The sequence below is a fragment of the Topomyia yanbarensis genome, chromosome 3 (assembly GCF_030247195.1).
Source record: "Topomyia yanbarensis strain Yona2022 chromosome 3, ASM3024719v1, whole genome shotgun sequence".
NCBI classification, from domain to species: domain Eukaryota; kingdom Metazoa; phylum Arthropoda; class Insecta; order Diptera; family Culicidae; genus Topomyia; species Topomyia yanbarensis.
In genome coordinates this window covers 275,834,908-275,855,551 of record NC_080672.1, presented here as the reverse complement: position 1 = coordinate 275,855,551, position 20,644 = coordinate 275,834,908, and the positions used below count along the sequence as shown (strand labels likewise).

Genomic DNA, 20,644 nt, shown 5'->3' with positions numbered 1-20,644 from the left:
CCAGCACATCTCGAACCGGGACGTTGGTTGGTCTTCCTCGGGCCCGCAGGGTATCCATTAGCCGAGACCTAGCGGAACTGTACTCGGTGCACGCCCAGACAATGTGCTCGATGTCGTGATAGCCGTCGCCACAAGCGCAGATACCACTATCCACGAGCCCAATACGCCGGAGATGTGCATCCAGCGTGTAATGGTTTGCCATGAGTCGGGACATCACACGAATGAAGTCACGACCCACATCCATCCCCTTGAACCAAGGTTTCGTCGATACCTTAGGGATTATCGAATGTAGCCACCTTCCCAGCTCTCCACTGCTCCACGAAGTTTGCCAACTTTCGAGGGTTCTCTGATGAGTAATACTGAAAAATTCGCTGAAGCAAATTGGTCTTTCGTAAACGTCTCCTTCTAAGGCACCCACCTTAGCTAAGGAGTCTGCCTTCTCATTGCCCGGAATGGAGCAATGAGAAGGGACCCATACCAAGGTAATCTGGAAAGAGTTGTCAGATAAAGCACTCAGTAGCTCCCGTATTTTCCCCAAAAAATACGAGGAGTGCTTGCCTTGTTTCATCGAGCGAATAGCGTCAATGGAACTGAGGCTATCCGAAACGATGAAGTAATGGTCTGCGGGTAATGTTTCAATGACTCCAAGGGTATACTGAATGGCAGCTAGTTCTGCGGCGTAAACTGAAGCAGGGTCACTGAGTTTGTAGGAGGCGGTGAACTTTTGATTGAAAATACCGAAGCCAGTGGATCCTTCGAGGTTTGATCCGTCAGTATAAAACATCTTAGAACAGTCGACTTCTCGGAATTTATTATAAAAAATGTTTGGAACCACTTGTGGGCGTATGTGGTCCGGAATTCCACTAATCTCGTCTTTCATGGATGTGTCGAAGAAAACAGTAGATTCAGAAGTATTTATGAAATGCACACGGTTGGGATTGTAAGAAGAAGGGTTAATATTCTGCGCCATGTAGTCAAAGTACAGGGACATGAAACGGGTCTGAGAATTGAGCTCAACAAGCCTTTCGAAATTTTCAATCACGACCGGGTTCAAGATATCGCATCGAATGAGCAATCGATATGAGAGTTCCCAAAATCGATTTTTCAACGGGAGAACGCCCGACAGCACTTCGAGACTCATCGTATGGGTCGACTGCATGCACCCTAAGGCGATACGCAAACAACGATACTGAATTCTTTCGAGTTTGATGAAATGTATGTTCGCGGCGGAGCGAAAGCAGAAGCATCCGTATTCCATTACCGACAGTATCGTTGTTTGATACAACCTAATTAGGTCTCCTGGGTGGGCACCCCACCATGTTCCGGTTATTGTACGAAGAAAGTTGATCCTTTGTTGGCATTTCTGTTTCAGATACCGAATATGGCATCCCCAAGTACCTTTCGAGTCGAACCAGACCCCTAGATATTTTACTGTGAAGACCTGAGCGATAGTTTGACCCATTAATAGAAGCTGTAGTTGTGCTGGTTCACGCTTCCTTGAAAATACAACTAGCTCAGTTTTCTCCGTGGAGAATTCGATACCCAGCTTAATAGCCCAAGCAGACAAATTGTCCAGGGTATTCTGTAATGGTCCTTGTAGATCGACAGCTTTGGGTCCCGTAACAGACACCACGCCATCGTCTGCAAGTTGCCTTAACGTGCAGGAATTGTCAAGACATTCATCAATGTCGTTGACATAGAAATTTTATAAAAGGGGGCTTAGACATGAGCCCTGGGGAAGGCCCATGTAGCTAAATCGTGATGTCGATAAGTCACCATGCGAAAAATGCATGTGCTTTTCCGACAACAAGTTTAGTAAAAAGTTGTTTAAAGTCGCTGAAAGACCATGCTGGTGCAGCTTCTCTGAAAGAATGTTGATCGAAACTGAATCAAAAGCCCCCTTAATATCTAGGAACACTGATGCCATCTGCTCTTTGCTAGCATAGGCCATTTGAATTTCAGTTGAGAGCAACGCAAGACAATCGTTCGTCCCTTTGCCTTTGCGAAAGCCAAATTGTGTATCTGACAGTAAGCCATTTGCTTCGACCCAATTGTCGAGGCGGGATAGGATCATTTTCTCGAACAACTTCCGGATACAGGACAGCATTGCGATCGGACGGTACGAATTGTGGTCGGAGGCTGGTTTTCCTGGTTTTTGGATGGCGATGACCTTCACTTGTCTCCAATCGAGTGGGACAATGTTAGCCTCGAGAAACTTATTAAATAAGTTCAACAAGCGTCTCTTGGCAGAGTCAGGCAGATTCTTCAACAAGTTGAATTTGATTCTGTCTGGCCCCGGAGCTTTATTGTTACACGACAAGAGAGCAAGTGAGAACTCCACCATCGAAAAAGGTGTTTCGTTCGCGCTATCGTGAGGAGACGCGGCGCGGTAAATCTTCTGTGCCGGGGCGGAATCCGGACAAACCTTCTTGGCGAAATCGAATATCCAACGGTTTGAATATTCCACGCTTTCATTAGTACTGTTTCGATTTCGCATACGTCGGGCTGTTCCCCAAAGAGTGCTCATCGATGTTTCTCTCGTTAATCCGTCGACGAACCGGCGCCAATAATCGCGTTTTTTGGCTTTCATCAAACTCTTCATTCGCTTGTCTAACGTCGCGTACTGTCGAAAACTGGCGGGTAACCCGTCGTTCCGGAAGGTCTTAAACGCGGCGGCCTTCTCTGCGTACACGTCTGAGCACTCTTTATCCCACCAGGGATTGGGAGAACGTTTTTGTATGTTCGCGCCGGGTACTGGCCTAGTCTGAGCTTGATTCGCGCTGTCGAGAATCAAGCCAGCCAAAAAGCTGTACTCTTCCTCCGGAGGAAGTTCTTGGGTAGATTCGATGTTGTCGGATATCGCGGCAGCATAGCTCTTCCAATCGATATTTCGTGTGAGGTCATACGAAATATTGATTGATTTCAATGGCCTTGAACCGTTATTGATTGAGACTACAATCGGCAGATGGTCGCTGCCGTGGGGATCAGGAATTACCTTCCACGTGCAATTTAACCGCAGCGATGTTGAGCAAAGGGACAAGTCTAAGGCGCTCGGGCGCGCTGGAGGAGCAGGAATCCGTGTCATTTCACCCGTGTTTAAAATTGTCAAATTGAAGTTATCGCAAAGATCCTGAATTAAGGAAGACCGGTTATCATCATAGAGGCAACCCCATGCTGTACCGTGAGAGTTAAAGTCTCCTAAAACTAGTCGCGGTGCTGGCAGGGATTCTAAGATGTCTTGTAGCCGTCGGTGCCCAACCGCGGTGTTGGGGGGAATATATATGGAAGCTATGCAAAGGCTTTTGCCTTTGGTTGTTACTCGACAAGCGACAACTTCAATACCTGTTATCGAGGGAAGGTTAATTCTGTAGAAGGAATAGCACTTTTTGATCCCCAAAAGCACTCCTCCATAGGGGGTGTCTCGATCCAGGCGAATAATATTAAAGTCGTGGAAGTTGAGTTCTATGTCGGAAGTTAACCAAGTTTCACATAATGCAAATGCATCGCAACTCAAATTATTAAAATTTTGAAGGAATCGATTTTCGGGATGATACTTCTGCAATTCCACTGTAGAACAGTGATCAAATCCGTGACCTCGTTCGATGAGTTAGCCATCGAAGGATACAATCGCTGAGAGGAGGGGCCATTTAGCAGTCAACTGCTTCAAAAATGTTCTCACTGTAGGGAGAAAAGCTAACATAAGACTTTTAATAGGATCAGTAATATTGAAAGTTTTTATTATCCAGTCCACTATGTCCGAGAGTTTTATAATTCCAGTGCTGTGATTACTCTCGAATTGAAACAAAGGAACACTTGGGATTTTTGATGTTCCTGGAAGTGCTGGGAACTCCTTCTCTGAGCTTAATCCTCCGAGACCAGGAGCTATTTGCTTCGGTTTGGTTGCAACACTTCCAATAGATGTGACTTTCGGAGCCCCCTCAAGGGACACCTTCTGGCCTTTACAAGGAACTTTACGAGAGGAAGTGTTCCTCCTCTTCCTATAAATTCTAGGCACCCTAGTAGATGTTCCCTCTTGTGGGTTACCAGCCTCGCCCTCGTCAGGAGGCAAGTGAGTATAGATGTTTGCTGAGGATGGTGGCGTAGCATTCTTTAACATTTCTGCGAAAGAATGTTTGGATCGTCCCGCAAGGGAACGTTTCAGTTTATCCCCGCGTAGTTTGTACGCGGGACATGCCGAGATATCATGCAGACTCTCCGCACAGTAAGGACACTTTTCGGCTTGCCTACTGCACGAATCATCTAGATGATTCTCCCCGCATTTTCCACAGCGGGCCTTGTTGCTACAATGGGTGGCTGTGTGACCCAGTTGTTTACACTTTGTGCAATTCATGACCCGCGGCACAAACAGACGCACAGGCAGACGAACCTTGTGCAAGAGGACGAAATTTGGCAAAGCGGTACCAGCGAAGGTCACCCGATAAGAGTTTGATTGGGGGTACGTTTTTGAACCATCCCCCGCAACTACTACTGAGTGCAAACGTTTGCACTCAAGTATTTTAACTGGCTGAAGTAAGCGGTCTCTGAATCGGCCATCCCCGTACTTCAGCAGATCCTCGCACGTCAAACTCTCATCGGTTACGACGCCTTCGGATTGTATTCTTATAGCCGGAATATACACGTTATAATCCCGCGTAAAGTGCTCACAGCAAGCAATATCGTTTGCCTGCTTTGAGTTGGCTAGCAACACCCTTATCTTGTCCGAGCGGACCTTTGAAATTTCGGTCACAGCCGAGAACCGTTCCGTCAGGTCTCTAGAAATCTGAAGAAGATTCAGTGATTTAGTCTTGGGCCGAAAGAAGACCACAAATGGACCAGTTGAGAGTTCTGGATAGCATTTGGGCCGGGGGGGAGCCTTAGAAGTTGAACCCGATTCAACTTCCATTTGACCATCCGGAGAGGGAACCATAGAAAACGTCAACGCACGGGGTCAGCGCCCGCGCAGACGGAAGAAAGCAATAAATGTGTTACAAAAGACAAAAACCACTTAGCTTTAAACTGGTGTCCAACGACGAACCGATCCAGCTTATACAGCTGGCTATTGTTTAATCCTCACACGCGAACAAAAGACTGAGGACCGAACCGAACTGGCAAAATAACCTTGAATGCGGATTAAAACTATTCTTTATCGCCTCACACAGCACTACGGACTAGAAAAAACAACCTCTGTCTCGATGGAGAGCTCGAAAACGAATGCTCCCGAAATATTTTGAAGAAATTTGAAAAAAAATGAATATTAGGGCATTGCATTTTTTTTAATTCACAAAGGCGGAGCAAAAAAAAATATTAAAGATAGGGGATTTTGGTGCCAAAATGACCCAGTACCCCACTTTCCCGTATTTTTCTAGATACAAAAACATTTCCATTCAAATACTATGATTATTTTCTTTAAAATGAGGTAAAGATTGTAATTTGTTGAGTGCCACTTCAAGTTATATCATTTAATATATTTTTCCTCCATATTTTTCCATAGCATTAATTTTAAAAAATTTCAAGCGATGTGGGCGGGGGTTTAGAATTGTCCAAATGATGTGAAATTTGGGGGGCCTTCGAGAATTAAAACAAATATATTTTTGCGATTCCCTATTGAATATGTTCAACAAAAACATGCCCAATATTTTAAATGGAGTTCTCAAGGTTTATTATTGCAAAAGTTATCTTGTAAGAATATTTCCTTGTAGTGAAAATTGGCGATAGACCTCGACTCCTACCTGTCGGCTCATTGTGGAGGCCAGCTCAAACGCCGAGGACTACAACGAGTAAATCGGGGCGAAGCTGGGAGCTAAATGGCTCCTGGTATCGTGACAAAACTGGGAGCTTATTGGTTCACGAAACAGATATCGGTACCGAGTGAAATTTTGCCAAATTCTGTAGTCCTAGACTGACGGCGAACAAGGACTGGAAAGTATGCGAGAAGTACCCCCATAGCGACCACCAGGCGATTCGCTACCGCATCGGCCAATGGAACACTGCTACAGCACGGAGAAGGACGACCGGCAAGCTAAAGTGGAATGTCTTTAACAAAAACCTCTTTGTTGAGTCACTTCGGCGAACAGCGGAATCAAGTACGTTGATGCGGCTAATTTAACAAGAAGGATTGTGACGGCTTGTGATGTTACAATGCCACGAAAACTGGAGCCATGCAGTAGACGGCGTGCAGCTTACCGATTAAATGAGTAACTCAGTACGCTACACACTGCTTGTCTTAGAGGCAGAAGGCGGGCTCAGAGCGCAAGATCGGAGAGCGAGAGAGGAGCGCAAGCGACGTTTCGATAAGGTAGGGATTTTTTATAACGGGGGATCAAGCTTAGCAAGCCGATTACCATAAGTAGCTATGCTGAGAAATAGATGCCAATACCTAGGGGACGCGTACTGAGTCGTCTTGACGAAGACGAGGACCCGTCGATATAAGCTGAAATATTCCCGGGTAAGCAAAAGATAATCGTTGAGGGTCTCTTCCTTAAGCACGATTCAACTACCTGTTCATCGACACCGTACGGCGAAAAAGAAGGAGGTAACACAGCCGCGTGCAAAGCGACTAACGACTAGCTCAAAGAAGCGTCGATGTGACTAAAATCAAAGAAAACCCCCGGTCCGGATGGAATTCCAACCATGGCGCTGAAAGCTGCGATCCTGGCATATTCGTGCATGTTCAGGATGCTACTGCTGAAGTCTTTAGATGATGGCAATTTCCCCGAAATGAGAAAGGTAAAGAAGCTGATGTTGCTACCCAAGTTAGGGAAGTCACTGGGCCATACAGCCTCGTATAGACCAAGCGCTGCACAGAAGAATGAGCCAGATCCTGAAGTGCTACTTCCAGTGTAGAGTACTGCTGTACCAGACGAACAAAGGGAAGAAGTCAATGCGAGTCGCAGCGAGCGTTCCTCAGGGTTCCATTCTCGGTCCAACTCTTTGGAACGGGATGTACGATGGGGTCTTTACACTGCGGCTGCCCGGGAAACTTAAAATCGTGTCACTAACGGTGATGAGTGAGAAACTTGAAGAAATGGAGGTGTCGGTGACGGAGACATTAGATACGATCGAGAGCTGGATGAACGGGGTCAAGTTGCAAATAGCTCACCACAAGACGGATGTGTTGTTGGTCAGCAATTGCAAAGCGGTTCAGCGGTTTGAGATCACCGTCGATGGGCATGCGATTGCATCGAAGCGTGCTTTGATGCAATTGGGAGTGATAACTGGTTGAGCTTTAGCAACCATGTTGATTACACCTGCGAAATGTCGGTCTATTATGTAGTGTTTCGTCATCAATACTGCGATATGGGCCTCCTGCCTGGGCTGCGGCGCTGAAAACCAAGTGGAACCGCGAAAAGCTGAACAGGACGTTCTGGCTGGTGGTCGTACGAGTTGCGATTGCGTGCCGGAGGCAGTATGCGTTATCGACGATATGATCCCCATCTGCATCACCCTGGCGAAGGATATCAAGTGCTACAATCAATGAAACGTCGAGAACGCCAGGAAGATGATAAGAATTGATGCGATGATCAAGTGACAGCGGGAATGGGACAATACGGAGAAAGGACAGTGGACCTACCGGCTCATCCAACCCTGTCGACGTGGGTCAATAAAAAGCACTGAGAGATTACCTTCCACCTGAAAAAGCTCCTACTGAGCCACGGCTGCTTCTGGAAGTATCTTCATCGGTTCGGGCACGCAACGTTACCACTGTGCTCAGAGTGTGAGAACGTCGAGGAGACACCGGAGCATGTGGTCTTTGAATATCCGAGGTTTGAAGTGATGTGCAGGAAGCTACTTAAAACGGGAGGACCAGACATCAACCCGGATAATGTAGCATACAGAATGACAAGCGACGCAAAAAGGTGGAACGCAGTAAACAGTGTTATGATGTAGATCATGACCGTCTTATAGCGGAAACGGCGTGATGAACATCGAGCAACGGTTTCGGGAGAGCAATCCCCGCCAGGGAACTCTTCGCAGGAATGAGCTAGGTCAACCGCCGAGGACTAGTCGAGTAGACTGCAACAGAGCACCGAGTATGAGTCGTCAAAACGCCAGCGAACCGGACGTCACGCTCCATCCGGAATCGCCAGACCGACCACGGCACCCCACCAGTTGTTCCGATATAAAAATAGCGGAAACCAAAGAAGAATCGGTATTGGGAAAACTTTTTTCGCCAGGGAACTGACCTCGGCACCTAGCTGATTGGCTCGGTTTCGGGAGAACTTCTCTCGTCTGTTGGAGTAGGTCAGGTCTATCGTCGGGGAATAGACCAAGTAGTTCGCGAATAAGTCGAGGAGTTGAATGGCTCATTAAATAAGTATTAGTGTTAAATGGCCCAAGAAAAGAACTAAAGGGCTTAAAGGAGTTGCGGCGCTAAATGACACCGGTCACGGAGCCAAAGGACTCAAGAACTGTGGTACTGAAACCAATCAAGAACCGGTATCGGGAGAACTTCTCTCGCCGAGGAACTCTCCGCCAGCCTACAGTCAGATTCACTAGACTGCGTAGACCGCGACGAGACACCACCAGTCGCGCCGGGGCTCCAGCAAACCGGACACCCTACTTTACCGGAATCACCGAACTGACCTCAGCACCTGGCTGGTTGGCTCGCTTTTGAACTTCTTTTGTTGGGGAACTCTTCGGAGTAGGCTAGATCCATCATCGGGGACTAGACCGAGTAGTTCGCAAACAAGTCGGAAGCTCAACGAGGAAGTGGTACTAAATGGCACAAGGGAGCTGAAGCGCTCAGTAAATTAGATAGTCTGGAGTTTGCCGCCCAGATTGTCCTAGTAGGGGAAGAGCACTAATTCTAGACCCACAGCTAGCTTTCCTGCTACCATACAGAGGTTGCCATGTCGTGTGGATGGTCGAAAACTGGTAGTGTGTCGAGGATGGGTACTGTAACCCTACTGAACTAGTTCGATAGGAGTGTGTGCTGTGCACATAAAAAAATCTCTTCCCGAAGTAATGCCGTAAGGTAATGTCGGGGAGGAATCAGGTTTCGTGCAAGATTAGTAGTATTTGCGGGTCGGGTACTACCCAAACCCGTTTCCTGAATTGTTGGTTATTGTACATTTTTTCCCTGCTTCATACTACGCCACTGCAAGTTGGTTTAGAAGCTGGTGCACGAGTTTGTAGTTTTCGCTTTTGGCCAGCTTCAGCTTTTTGGCTCAAATACTCCTCTGTGCAAAGATTCTAAGAAGCATACGTTCAACTAAATTACTAATTTTTTTTTCGGTTCAACCCGAAGAAAAAATTTGATTCAGCTACCAAACTAAGTCTACTAGTTAATAAGATTAGCTAGCTAATGTAGCAAGTTAAACCGCATACAAAATCTTTTCGTGTTTTTTGCTAGCGTGCAATTCTGCGAATCGAAAAACTTTCCACGTGACAAACCGCGTGACAAGTACCTTGAGTGAATTCAAATTTATTTCTCTTAGGAGTGGAGGAACATTAAATTGTTTTTTCTAATCAATGAGTTTTTATGCTCGTCAAAAAAATCAAGTTAAAGTTACGTTGTATAACCTCAGATCTTACCCCTCCACCTCATCAAACTTCGTCACAATTTTGGTACACCCCCAAAATGCTACGTCATTAATGAATGACCCCTTATCTCGTTGCCTTGGACAACCAAGCTTGCTGTTGTGAAGACGTCCTCACAAACGTTTAGGGGGTTTTACACGAGGCGTTAGTAACGTCATTACTGAGCAGTAATGCCATATTTAATGATCATGTAAGGTGATTAATACGGAATCCCCATACGATTTCAGTAATATCATTACTTAGTAATGACACTTTCTTCCATTCTTAGTACCGGTTTTACGTTGCTTGCAGGAAAAAGTCTATAAATTTAGGAAAGTCATCTTCTAAGTAGGTATCTGCCAAAAAGAAAATTTAAAAAAATATTACATTTTTAAAAGGATTATTTGAAAACACAGTACCGTAAATTGGGGTGACATTGATCACTTTTCGAAGTAATCATTTCATATTTTTGGACGCATCATATTTTTATCAAGTTTAATATTTTTAAATCATGTGCTGATGTATGAAGAACAAGATTGGATGGCTTTACCTGAAATTATCCGCTTACTACTATTTTTCCAAAAATGATTTCAATTTGAAGTCCGTTTTCATATTCCGGGGTGACTTTGATAACCTGCATGTTCACTAACTTAAAGTTCTTGATGTTAATGTTTTTCATTCAAAGGTGTGTTTAAACTAATTCGATTAACCAAAATCCATATAATTCGAACTCAACTAGAATAAAAGAGTCTGATAACATGTTTAACTGCTAATTTTTTTTATTGGTTTAATAGTTAACAAAAAGTTTTATCCATTTTATTATGTTGGAGTATTGAAATACCTTGAACCTATCAAAAACTAAATATATGCTGTTTCGTTCATCTAGAAGAGCTATAGGCGTGCATCCAGACCCAAGAATGGGACAGTCTGTAATTCAGGAAACTAACTGCTTCAAATATTTAGGACCTCACTTAGATCCCACACTCTCCTGGATTGAGCATATAACATCTATAGAGAGAAAAGTTGCATCGTTATGTGGGGCTATGCGTAAAGTATGCTCTTTTGCTCCCCAGCATGTACTTCTAAAATTTTATTATGCGCAGATCCACTCATTGCTGAACTACCTTGTATCTGTGTGGGGCCGTGCCAGTATCTCGAATCTGAAAAAGCTACAAACGCTTCAAAACAGATGTCTCAAAATTATTTATAAAAAACCATTTATGTACCCTACTATTTTGTTCTACAATAATAATGCCCATAACATTTTACCTTTGCTTGGGTTGACTAACTACCAAACAATAATATACATCCACAATGCTTTGCATAATACTATTGCTCATAATAATCTAGAATTTACAACAGGCATTTGAGTTCACAGCACTAGACAAGCCAATCATTTATTATACTCCAGAGTATCCACGAACCTTGGTCAAAGACGCATTTCTTTCATCGGACCTAAGTTATTCAACCAGCTTCCTACTGATTTAAAGCAAATAACATGTCGCACTCGTTTCCAAGAAAAATTGAAACTAATTTAAAAAAATAAAATAGGAGAATTTTTAATATAAACTTCGTTCACCACCAATCGAGCTTATTACTTTAGCTATAATTGGTTAACATTTTTTTTAATAAAAACAATTGATAAATGCATTTTTTCTAGCAATAAGTAATAAATAAATTTAAATTATTATGAGCTTCCTGCAAAGCTACGATGGGACCCTTAAAAGGATTCTTTTCCGCTGGGTACTCGCCGTAGCTTCTTGTCAAATTTTGTGTTTTGTCGGTCTCGTATTGTTTTTTTTTGTTCTCAGCGTTTCCGCGATTCGTAACTTTGTTTTGTTGTGCTGACCTTTTTTTGTACGCTGAGAACTGATGTGTCCACTACCAGGGGGCTCCGTTTGTGAGCTTTTTGGTGTGGGGGTAAGAGGCGGGCTATTAAAAAAAAAAATATTGTGAATTTTGCCTTGAGGTTATTTGAAATAATTGCGAAATAATGTCACAAAAACTTGTTTTTGAAATAAGCAAGTTCTTTAAAATCAATTTGGCATATCCGACACTAAAGAAAAATAAAAACTCGCTTGGAATTTATTACACTTGCTAAAATCTAAGATTTTTTTGATGTATGAAAATAAACACATTACAAAGCTTCGTAAAAGTAAGGTAAAGTAAAATTTTGGTTTTTATAGTTTTTGTACCCAAAAATCGAACAACATACTCAAGAAGTGTAGCAAAGCAGTATTTTATAAGTTTAAAGTAAAACTTATTTCAAATTAGAATAATATTTTTCTTCTGCGTGTATATTTTTTTGGTTTGATTATAGAGGTTTTAACACTAGGGTTATTCGCCTCTTTTCGGGTTAGAAAAATCTCATTAGAAAAATTCTAACTTTATGTACAGAGTCGAGAATCGAACTCAGGTGAGCTGCGTACAAGTCAATCGATTTACCAACTACGCTATGCCCGCCCCTTGTGTATGAATATGTAAACACAAACATTATGCGATCTCTGTTAACTGATCCGAACTCAAGCCATTTCCTAAAATTAAAATTGATGGCATTGTCTTCCTTACATTACAACAACACTTTCATTTATAATTGATTTAAGCACGTTGAAAACTCTGTTGTTGCCAATAACTAAGTTAATGATTTCAAATTAAGGAACGCCTTCTTACCGTGGCAGTGGCCTTTTTATTAATTATCTTGCTGTTGGCAATAAATCTCTGCGCATCAGTGAAGTGTATACAATTTTGTCAACATCAAAACTAATTATCTTATGGGAGCATTTTTTACTTATATTTTTGCTATTCCCATATAACAATAAAGCTCACGTTACACGGAAGACTCAACTAAAATCGCTTCTGGCTGAATTGGTCGAGTATCCGAGTTTTTGCTTAGTTCCCGTTTCCACAACATTGCACCTGTAATCCATCTCTTTAACGTTATTCACTATCCCGTAGACTCATTGCTTTCTTTAGTGAATGTGACTTTCAGACCATCGAATTACTAAAAGAAGGTTTTGCTTCAGTTTATTTTGCTTGTATGATTCAACAACAAAATTAAAATGGAAATTGTTACTTCTCAGTCAGACGGACCTCGACAATGCTCCTAGTCCCTGGTCAAGCCATGGGGACCACCTGGGGTCGGCTCTCAAAAGGCGAGCTCGAGCGTGAGAGACGGAACTTTCAAGGTCGGCTATAGGGACACCAATCAGTTACAAAAGAATGCGACTCGATCAAATCAAACTTAACTTTATTACCTACAATGTGTGTTGTGTGTATTGGTGGCCGGCCGGCGGTGACTGGATCTGCTGCGGGTAGAAATTTTCCGATCGTCAGGTGCTGTGTGAATGGGGGTGGCGATGGGAGCTCTGATGGTCGGCTTTTTGGATGGATGAGCTCCGACTCGTTGGGCGTCCGCCGTCGTTCGGCGGAGGAGTGTTCTCGTCGTTACTATCACTGTACCGGATGATTACCACCGCTTAGCAGTAGAATTTGGTAGCAATCTAATCAAGCGCGCCTCGTGCTGGGAATTTAGCTGGATTTGGTTTTCCACGTGCAACTTTCCCACGAGGTGGCGATTTCTGAGACCGGCGTGGTCGTTCCGACGACATTGGTCACGTGCCGTCTCCTGGTTCTAGCAATTCGCAAACAATGCTCTTCTGCGAAGAACGTTTCGCAAAAGAAACCGAATGGGTCCTGGTTAGAGGGAAATTGGCGGATTGTTTAAGGTTATGTTACTGAGTTCTTGGGTTTGGCTTTTTGATATACCTGATTCCTTCTGTTATATTTCACGCTAGCGGTGTAACGTAGTTATTTTATGGATACAAATCAACGGATACTTACAAAGATTTGTCACTTGCTTTCAATAACAGCTTTTTCAGAACTTTTTCGATCTAATCAAACAGTGAATGTATGTGTTTGGTGTGTTAACCTAGGTGTGATGTATAATAAATTTTGTTCTGTAATGTTTGAAATGGCCGTATGACCTGCGCTGCTCTCACTCTCTTATTACTCACATCTTTGAGCTGAATAGGGCAAAGTACCCAAACGGTAACAAAATACAGTATTTAAGCCACACCAAAAGTAATCTTCGAAAATTCATTGGGAAGAGGACATGATGTATATCTTTTGGCATATACATGTCATTAAAATTTCGTTTTGTTTCAATTACCAATTGCAAAATTTTAAGGGAGCGGGGACCAAAAGTAAGCAAAATTTGGAATGCTTTTTTGAGCCAATGAAAAAACATAGAAGGAAACAGTTTTAGGATACAAAAAGTTTATATATTCAGGATTTTTGCTTTTTTTTGGATTTTTTGACGCGGTTTTTTCGCGTGGTATTTTTGCGCTTTTTACGCGGATCTTTGAATTTACGTGGAGTATTTAACAAAAGCGGTATATGTATCGTTCTAGCTTTGGAAACTTTATTTTTGAGGTATGAGTGATTTTGTCAAAACACGACATGTTCTAGACATATAACTTTCATACAAAGATTGTCGAAATCCGTTCACGAACGACGAAGATATTAAACATTTTATATTTTTGTTTATCACTTGTCTATTTTCAATAGTGAAAAATGAAGCAGTTACATAAAGAGTATTGCTTTATTAGTATTTTAGGGGCAACACTAAACCGAATTTGATCAAACTGGCATTTCGGAATTCGTAACCGAAAACATTTTGTGAATGTACTCGATAATGATTTAACTATTTCTCAAAAATTAATATAGGAGTTTACTTCAAAGGTAAAGAGCAAACTTTTCTATAGTTTAGATATTTGCCTTTTACGTTGGGCGTTGCGTTCAACCATTAGTTTGATGTTTGGTCGTATATGAATACATAGATGTAATCCACCTAGCAGTGAGAGAATAGCTTTATCATATAGTCCATATTGATATTATAGGGGAGCACGGGGAGATGCAAAATTCTATTTTTGGCTATAACGTCTTTTATTTGGTTCTTAAAATTATTTCAAAAATATTTTTATACTTGTTTCGATCCCTTAAAATAATTTTAAAAGATTGGAATGAAAAATCCTTTCTTTATAGAAAATATTCCGTAATTAATAAAGTCGCATTAAATTATGTAATTTTTTATCAAATTTTATATGGACCTATCTACTCGACTACTAATTACTATTAAAGTACTCATATATAATCTTATCCCTTATAAAGCAGTGAAATGATTTTAGATAAATCGAAACATTGGAATAGTTATTACGAAAATTTGAATGACATTGAACGCAATAACTAATGTTGGGGAGACTTGGCAATAAACTCAAGAAAGATACAAAATTCTTGATATTTACTATGCTTTGGTATTTACTGTTTATGTCATTCATGCCAAAAAATCCCACCTCAAACATAAGTCTATATATTTTAGTATTAATAAACAAAGTTAGCAGTAATATGACACAATGCAATGTGAGCAGTACAGTTAATCCTTAAAAATAAATGCATTAAAAAATCAAAATTTATGAAATGCAACCCTTCTATATTTTCTACTGCTTCCTAAACACAATATGGCAAAAAATAATTAAAGTATGTTTCATGTCATTATTTTTTGTAATGATTTTTCAAAATTTTCTTGATCAAGAAAATCGCCGGCGTCGGCGGTAAAACATGATGATGAGTTATGTTCTATCAAAGACCATACGGTAGACTTGGGTGCAACACCCAACTCCTACTTAGCAGCAAAGGATTCTTTACATTTCCATTCGATCATGTCCATATGAGCCTGCCTAGTCCTAGTTTTCCGTTTATAACTGATTCACTCTAGAATACCTATCCGTCTTTCAATTTCATTTGCTTTCGTTTCTCTTAAACTTAAATTTGCCGAAAATAGGCAACAAAATCGATACAGTAGAACCTTGAGGCAATTAAAACATAGTAACATAAAATATTTTTTTATATATGATCCTAGTTTAAATAGAGTTTTCTCAAATATTCAGTCTATAAGGTCAAGAATTGAATTTTTGCTGCAGTTCAAAGGAGAAATAGACGATCAATTCAGAAATAAGCTGCGTAAAAATCACTGTTATTCAAATGAATATATCTATTTACTTAAAAATCCTATTATGCTCAAACTTGCTTTGAAAGGTTATTAATTGGACTTATATTTATCGTTCAATTTGACTGCTACAGGCCTTTTTCTCTCTCTCATACATGCACAATAAATGATAAATTGTGCATTAAATTGCAAGCCACAATGTTCAAAATGAGTGTACTTCTTTTTGAAACAGTTCGGAAGGATCGTTTGTAGTACATTCCGAAAATTTATGACTTGGCCCCTTTTCGTCCCGACACACAGAAAAAAAATGTTGGTAAAAATAAGAGTTTTTCACTCTTAGCAAAAAACAACCAACGCATACTCTTTGTTTAAAAATAAAACTTTTGTTTTGAGTACTATTCTTCATTTGCTTAAAAGGAAAACTTTTACTTTGATTATTATTCTTGATTAATTTAAAAGTTTTACTTTCAACCTAATAGTTGGCGTTGGTTGTTTTTTGCTAAGAGCGGAACACTCTTACTTTTATTAATATTTTTTTTTCTGTGTGGAGGTAAAATATGAATTTTCATTATAAGTCCAAAGGAGACGCATGGTAGTTTTTTTACTACTTGGAGTCTGTCAATTAAATTCTGGATGTCTCTCAGAATTATCAACAATTCAAAAAATGGGTATTCTGTTAAAAATTCACTTGACTTCATTTTTTTCAATATTAATTTTTAGATATAGTGCATATATCTGTTTGTTGAGGCAATGAACCTATAATTCAAAATCGTGATTGGACTGATAAAGATTGGCATTGGTTAGTTCGGAATTGATTCAAATTTCCAACACTACTTGATAATGTTATAAAGTAACTCGAAAAGTGAAGTTTTCATCAAAGTCGGGTAATTCTTGAGGTTTTTCTCGATTTTTGTATGGAGGGTGTTCGCTATATGGCGTTGGCACTATAAACCTTTGAATGAGCATAGTTCGCTTCCCTCTCGACAGCTTGCAAATCATTTAACTTGGCCGTCTATTCCATCGAGGAAAGTTCAACCGCATTCTTTTCCTCTGTGGACGGATCATTACGTTCAAAAGAATTTATCTGGTTTTTAGAACCATCGGAAATCGTTCCATAGCGCACTTCTTGCTCCTAGTTGAATGTTCCATTCAAAGTAAAGTTAAATTTGCTCTTTTTGCCACCAGAAGAAGAAAAAAGAGAACAGGAGAAAACAGTAACAGTTTTTTTTTCGTTTTTGCGTCGTAGGATGAACAAACCTTATATCACAGATCATAGACGTTTAAGCGCGATTCGAAATATGTGTAAGCACCCACAACTGAAATTACGAATAAATCGGACATCCGAAACACGTTTGGCAAATATTTGCAGGTGGCGCAGTGACACACGTGTGTTGCGTAGATGTTTTCAAATTAGAAATTTTACACAGATGTTTAAATAAATTTTGTTCTAAACTAAAAGTCTGTTATCTGTGCTAATATTCAAAATATTTGTTTCCGGGGACAGCGCTATTTACGCACTAAACATAACACAACACAGTGTTACTTGGTCAAATTATAGACGAATGTCAAATTAGTTACGTCAATATTTTGAATTCTATCTGAACCAAACTGACGAAGAGCATCTTAGAACATTATTTGCACTTGAAAAAAAAACAAAATATAAGATGTTTTACGAAACAGCACAGCTTGAAAAATCCCTGAAATAGATATGACAAAGCTTGTGCATTTATTCCATAATACACATAATTAGCAGACTGTTACGGATGAACGTCAATGAGGTATTTTTAGAACATATTTCGACGAACCATCGAAACCAACCTGACGAAGACCGGATATACATCTCGACAGTTGGCTGTGCTTGCGTCCTTCGAGAGACATTTGTCAAAGCGCAAAGTTTTCCACTTTGTCAGTAAACATCTCCCACACCAATATTGAAGGCGAAGTTGTGCGTGTCGAAGGCGGGCATCAGGGCATCCTAGCGTAAACAGCAAAAATACAATTTACATCGCACTGTAAGTTTCAAGACTCTCCGGGTTTGTCATAACTAATGAAATGTAATTTATACTAGTCGTTGGCACTTACTGGTGTGCCGGTTGTTTTCAACATTAAAACTTTGATGTGTTTCAATTATTAGTTTGAGTTGGAATGATAATAAGGGAAGTTATTTTATTACTGAACATATAATGACATAGGTTGACTGCTACCAACTACATACAAGAACTAAAATTGATTGTTTGCATTATAATCTTGATTATAATCTATTTTGTTTTTGCCTTTCTCAATAGAAAGGTATTGCAATTGCTCTGAAAACCGACTTTTTAACGGAGGCCCGGAGGGCCGAGTGACATATACCATTCGATTCAGTTCGTCGAGTTCGGCAAATGTCTGTGTGTGTATGTATGTGTGTATGTATGTATGTGTGTGTGTATGTGACCAAAAATGTCACTCATTTTTCTCAGAGATGGCTGAACCGATGTTGACAAACTTAGTCTCAAATGAAAGGTGCAACGTTCCCATAGGCTGCTATTGAATTTCTAATGGATCCGACTTCCGGTTCCGGAATTACAGGGTGATAAGTAGGAACACGCAGAAAATGTCGATTTTAATAAATTCTGCAATGAATGTATAAAGGTGAAAATTTTTCCAAAATATGACCACAACTGCTTCGATTTGTAGTATTAGGTCACTAACATCCATTCAAAGTCTATTTGGCCACATTGGCCACCATCCTCGGTTCCGGAAGCCCCGGCGGAAGTATCTAAATTCAGAATAACAGTCACATCGGTTTCTCGGAGATGGCTAGACCGATTCGACTAAACTTGGCCTCAAATGAAAGGTATTGCGTCCCCGTAAATGGCTAGTTAATTTCATCCCGATCCGACTTCCGGTTCTGGAGTTACAGGTTGTGGCGTGCGATCACATAGCAAATTGTGATTCAAACCGATACTCCGATGAAAGCAAAAAAGGTAAAAATTTCGCTAAAATGTCTCTCAAACAACTTAAATTTGCTGTTCTAGGTCACCGAAGGCCAACCAAACTTTCGTTGACTACATTGACCACCATAGACGGTTCCGGAAGTGCCCGGGAAAAGCAGCCATCTTTCAAAATTTACGAACTCACATCAGTTTCCCTGAAATGGTTGGGCCGATTTTCACAAACTTAGTTCCAAATGATAGCTATAATATCCCCACAGATGTCTATAAAATTTCGTACGGATCGCTTATATGGGTCCGGAAATATAGACTAAATCGTCCGGTCACATATGAAATTCCCATATAAGCCAGAACTCAATTTTTTTTTTCAAAGGGGGGACCACATGAAATTTCAGAAATCGAATTCGTATTTTTGATGCCAAACATCTTTAAAATGCATGAAACGTCGAGATTTTGTGTTATCTCGAAAAAATTTTTTTTTGTAAAAATCGACTTTTTGGGACCGATTTCGCACCTTTTTGCCTTTCTCATATAAAGAAAGGCTATGCAATCACTGTAAAAATCGACTTTTTAACCGAGGCCCGGAGGGCCGAGTGTCATACACCATTCGATTCAGTTCGTCGAGATCGGCAAATGTCTGTGTGTGTATGTATGTGTGTGTGTGTGTATGTGTGTGTATGTGTGTGTGTGTCATTTAAACTCACACAATTTTCTCAGAGATGGCTGAACCGATTTTCGCAAACTTAGTTTCATCTGAAAGGTATAACGCTCCCATAAGCTGCTATTGAATTTTTAGTGGATCCGACTTCCGGTTCCGGAGTTACGGGTTGAAGAGTGCGGTCACACAGCAAATTCCCATATAAACTGGTACCACCATGATGTTCAAATGATGTAAAACATATTAAAATTTATGTAACATTACTCTAGTTTGCGGGTCTGGATCACTAATGATCAATCAAAGCAGCTTTGACCAAATTGGCCACCTATGACAGGTCATGACGCCCCCGGGGAACTCGCCAAGTTCCTAAGCTAATATCACACCCATTCCCCAACGAATTCTCTACCGATTTTTACAAACTTGATTTCAAATGAAAGATACAGTAATGCCATTGACTGCTGCTGAATTTCATTCGGTTCTGACTCTTGCTTCCGGAGTTACAGGGGTGTTAGTAAGGATACACTGGAATTTCCCATATAAATCGGTACAATCGTAATACCTCAGAGGCTAAAAACTATTGAAATGGTCACCAAATAACTTCTAATCGCAGATCTAGATCACTGATTGCCAATCAAACATTCTTTGAATATATTGCCTACTATCGACGATTCCGGAAGTCCGGAATTCCGGGCATATTCCACAATTAAAGTCAAATCGGTTCTTCGGTGATGACTGAACCGATTTTCTCAAACCAAGTCTCAAATGGAAGACAAAATATGCAGTTGAGTATTGCGTCGCCGCCCACCTCCCCCCCTCCGTCTTGCCCTTACACCTCCATCCTTCATCACTCCCCTCCCCTTGGACCACCCTCACGCCCGCATTTCCTGCATCCATCCCGTATACCGAAATAAGATGAAGGATTTCTGACGCATCCTCCACTCCCACTCTACTAACCCCCCATTCCCTCCACTTTCAAACCCATTCCACCATCATTTCAAAATATAATCACATGAAAATACTATTGAACTCATGCTGATTAAGCTAAATATTATTCTTTTGCCTTTCTCATATAGAAAGGTTATGCAATTGCTCCAAAAACCAACTTTCTAACCGACTCATAACATTCGACTCAGTTCGCCGAGATCGCAAAATATCTGTGTGTATGTATGTGTGTATGTATGTATGTATGTATGTATGTATGTATGTATGTATGTATGTATGTATGTATGTATGTATGTATGTATGTATGTGTGTATGTGCGGATTTGTTAACAAAATGTCCACATCGGTTTCTCGGAAATGACTGAACCGATTTTTACAAACTAAGATTCAAATGAAAGGTATAATATTCCCATAGGTTGCTATTGAATTTCATTTTCAACCGACATCTTGTTCCGGATTACGAGTTGAAGAGTATGGTTACAAAACAAAATTTGTTGATTTGTCCACATCGGTTTCTCGGAATTTTCTGAACCGATTTTGACAAACTTGATTTTAAATAAAAGGTCCATCAGCTGCTGTTGAATTTTGT

At 40.8% G+C, this 20,644-nt stretch overlaps 1 protein-coding gene across 2 annotated transcripts in view; it reads left to right on the top strand.

Annotated features, from left to right (window-relative positions):
* LOC131690904 (G-protein coupled receptor dmsr-1) overlaps window positions 1-20,644 on the top strand; it is a 623,822-nt gene that overhangs the window by 496,478 nt on the left and 106,700 nt on the right. The gene's annotated exons all lie outside the window — the stretch shown is intronic.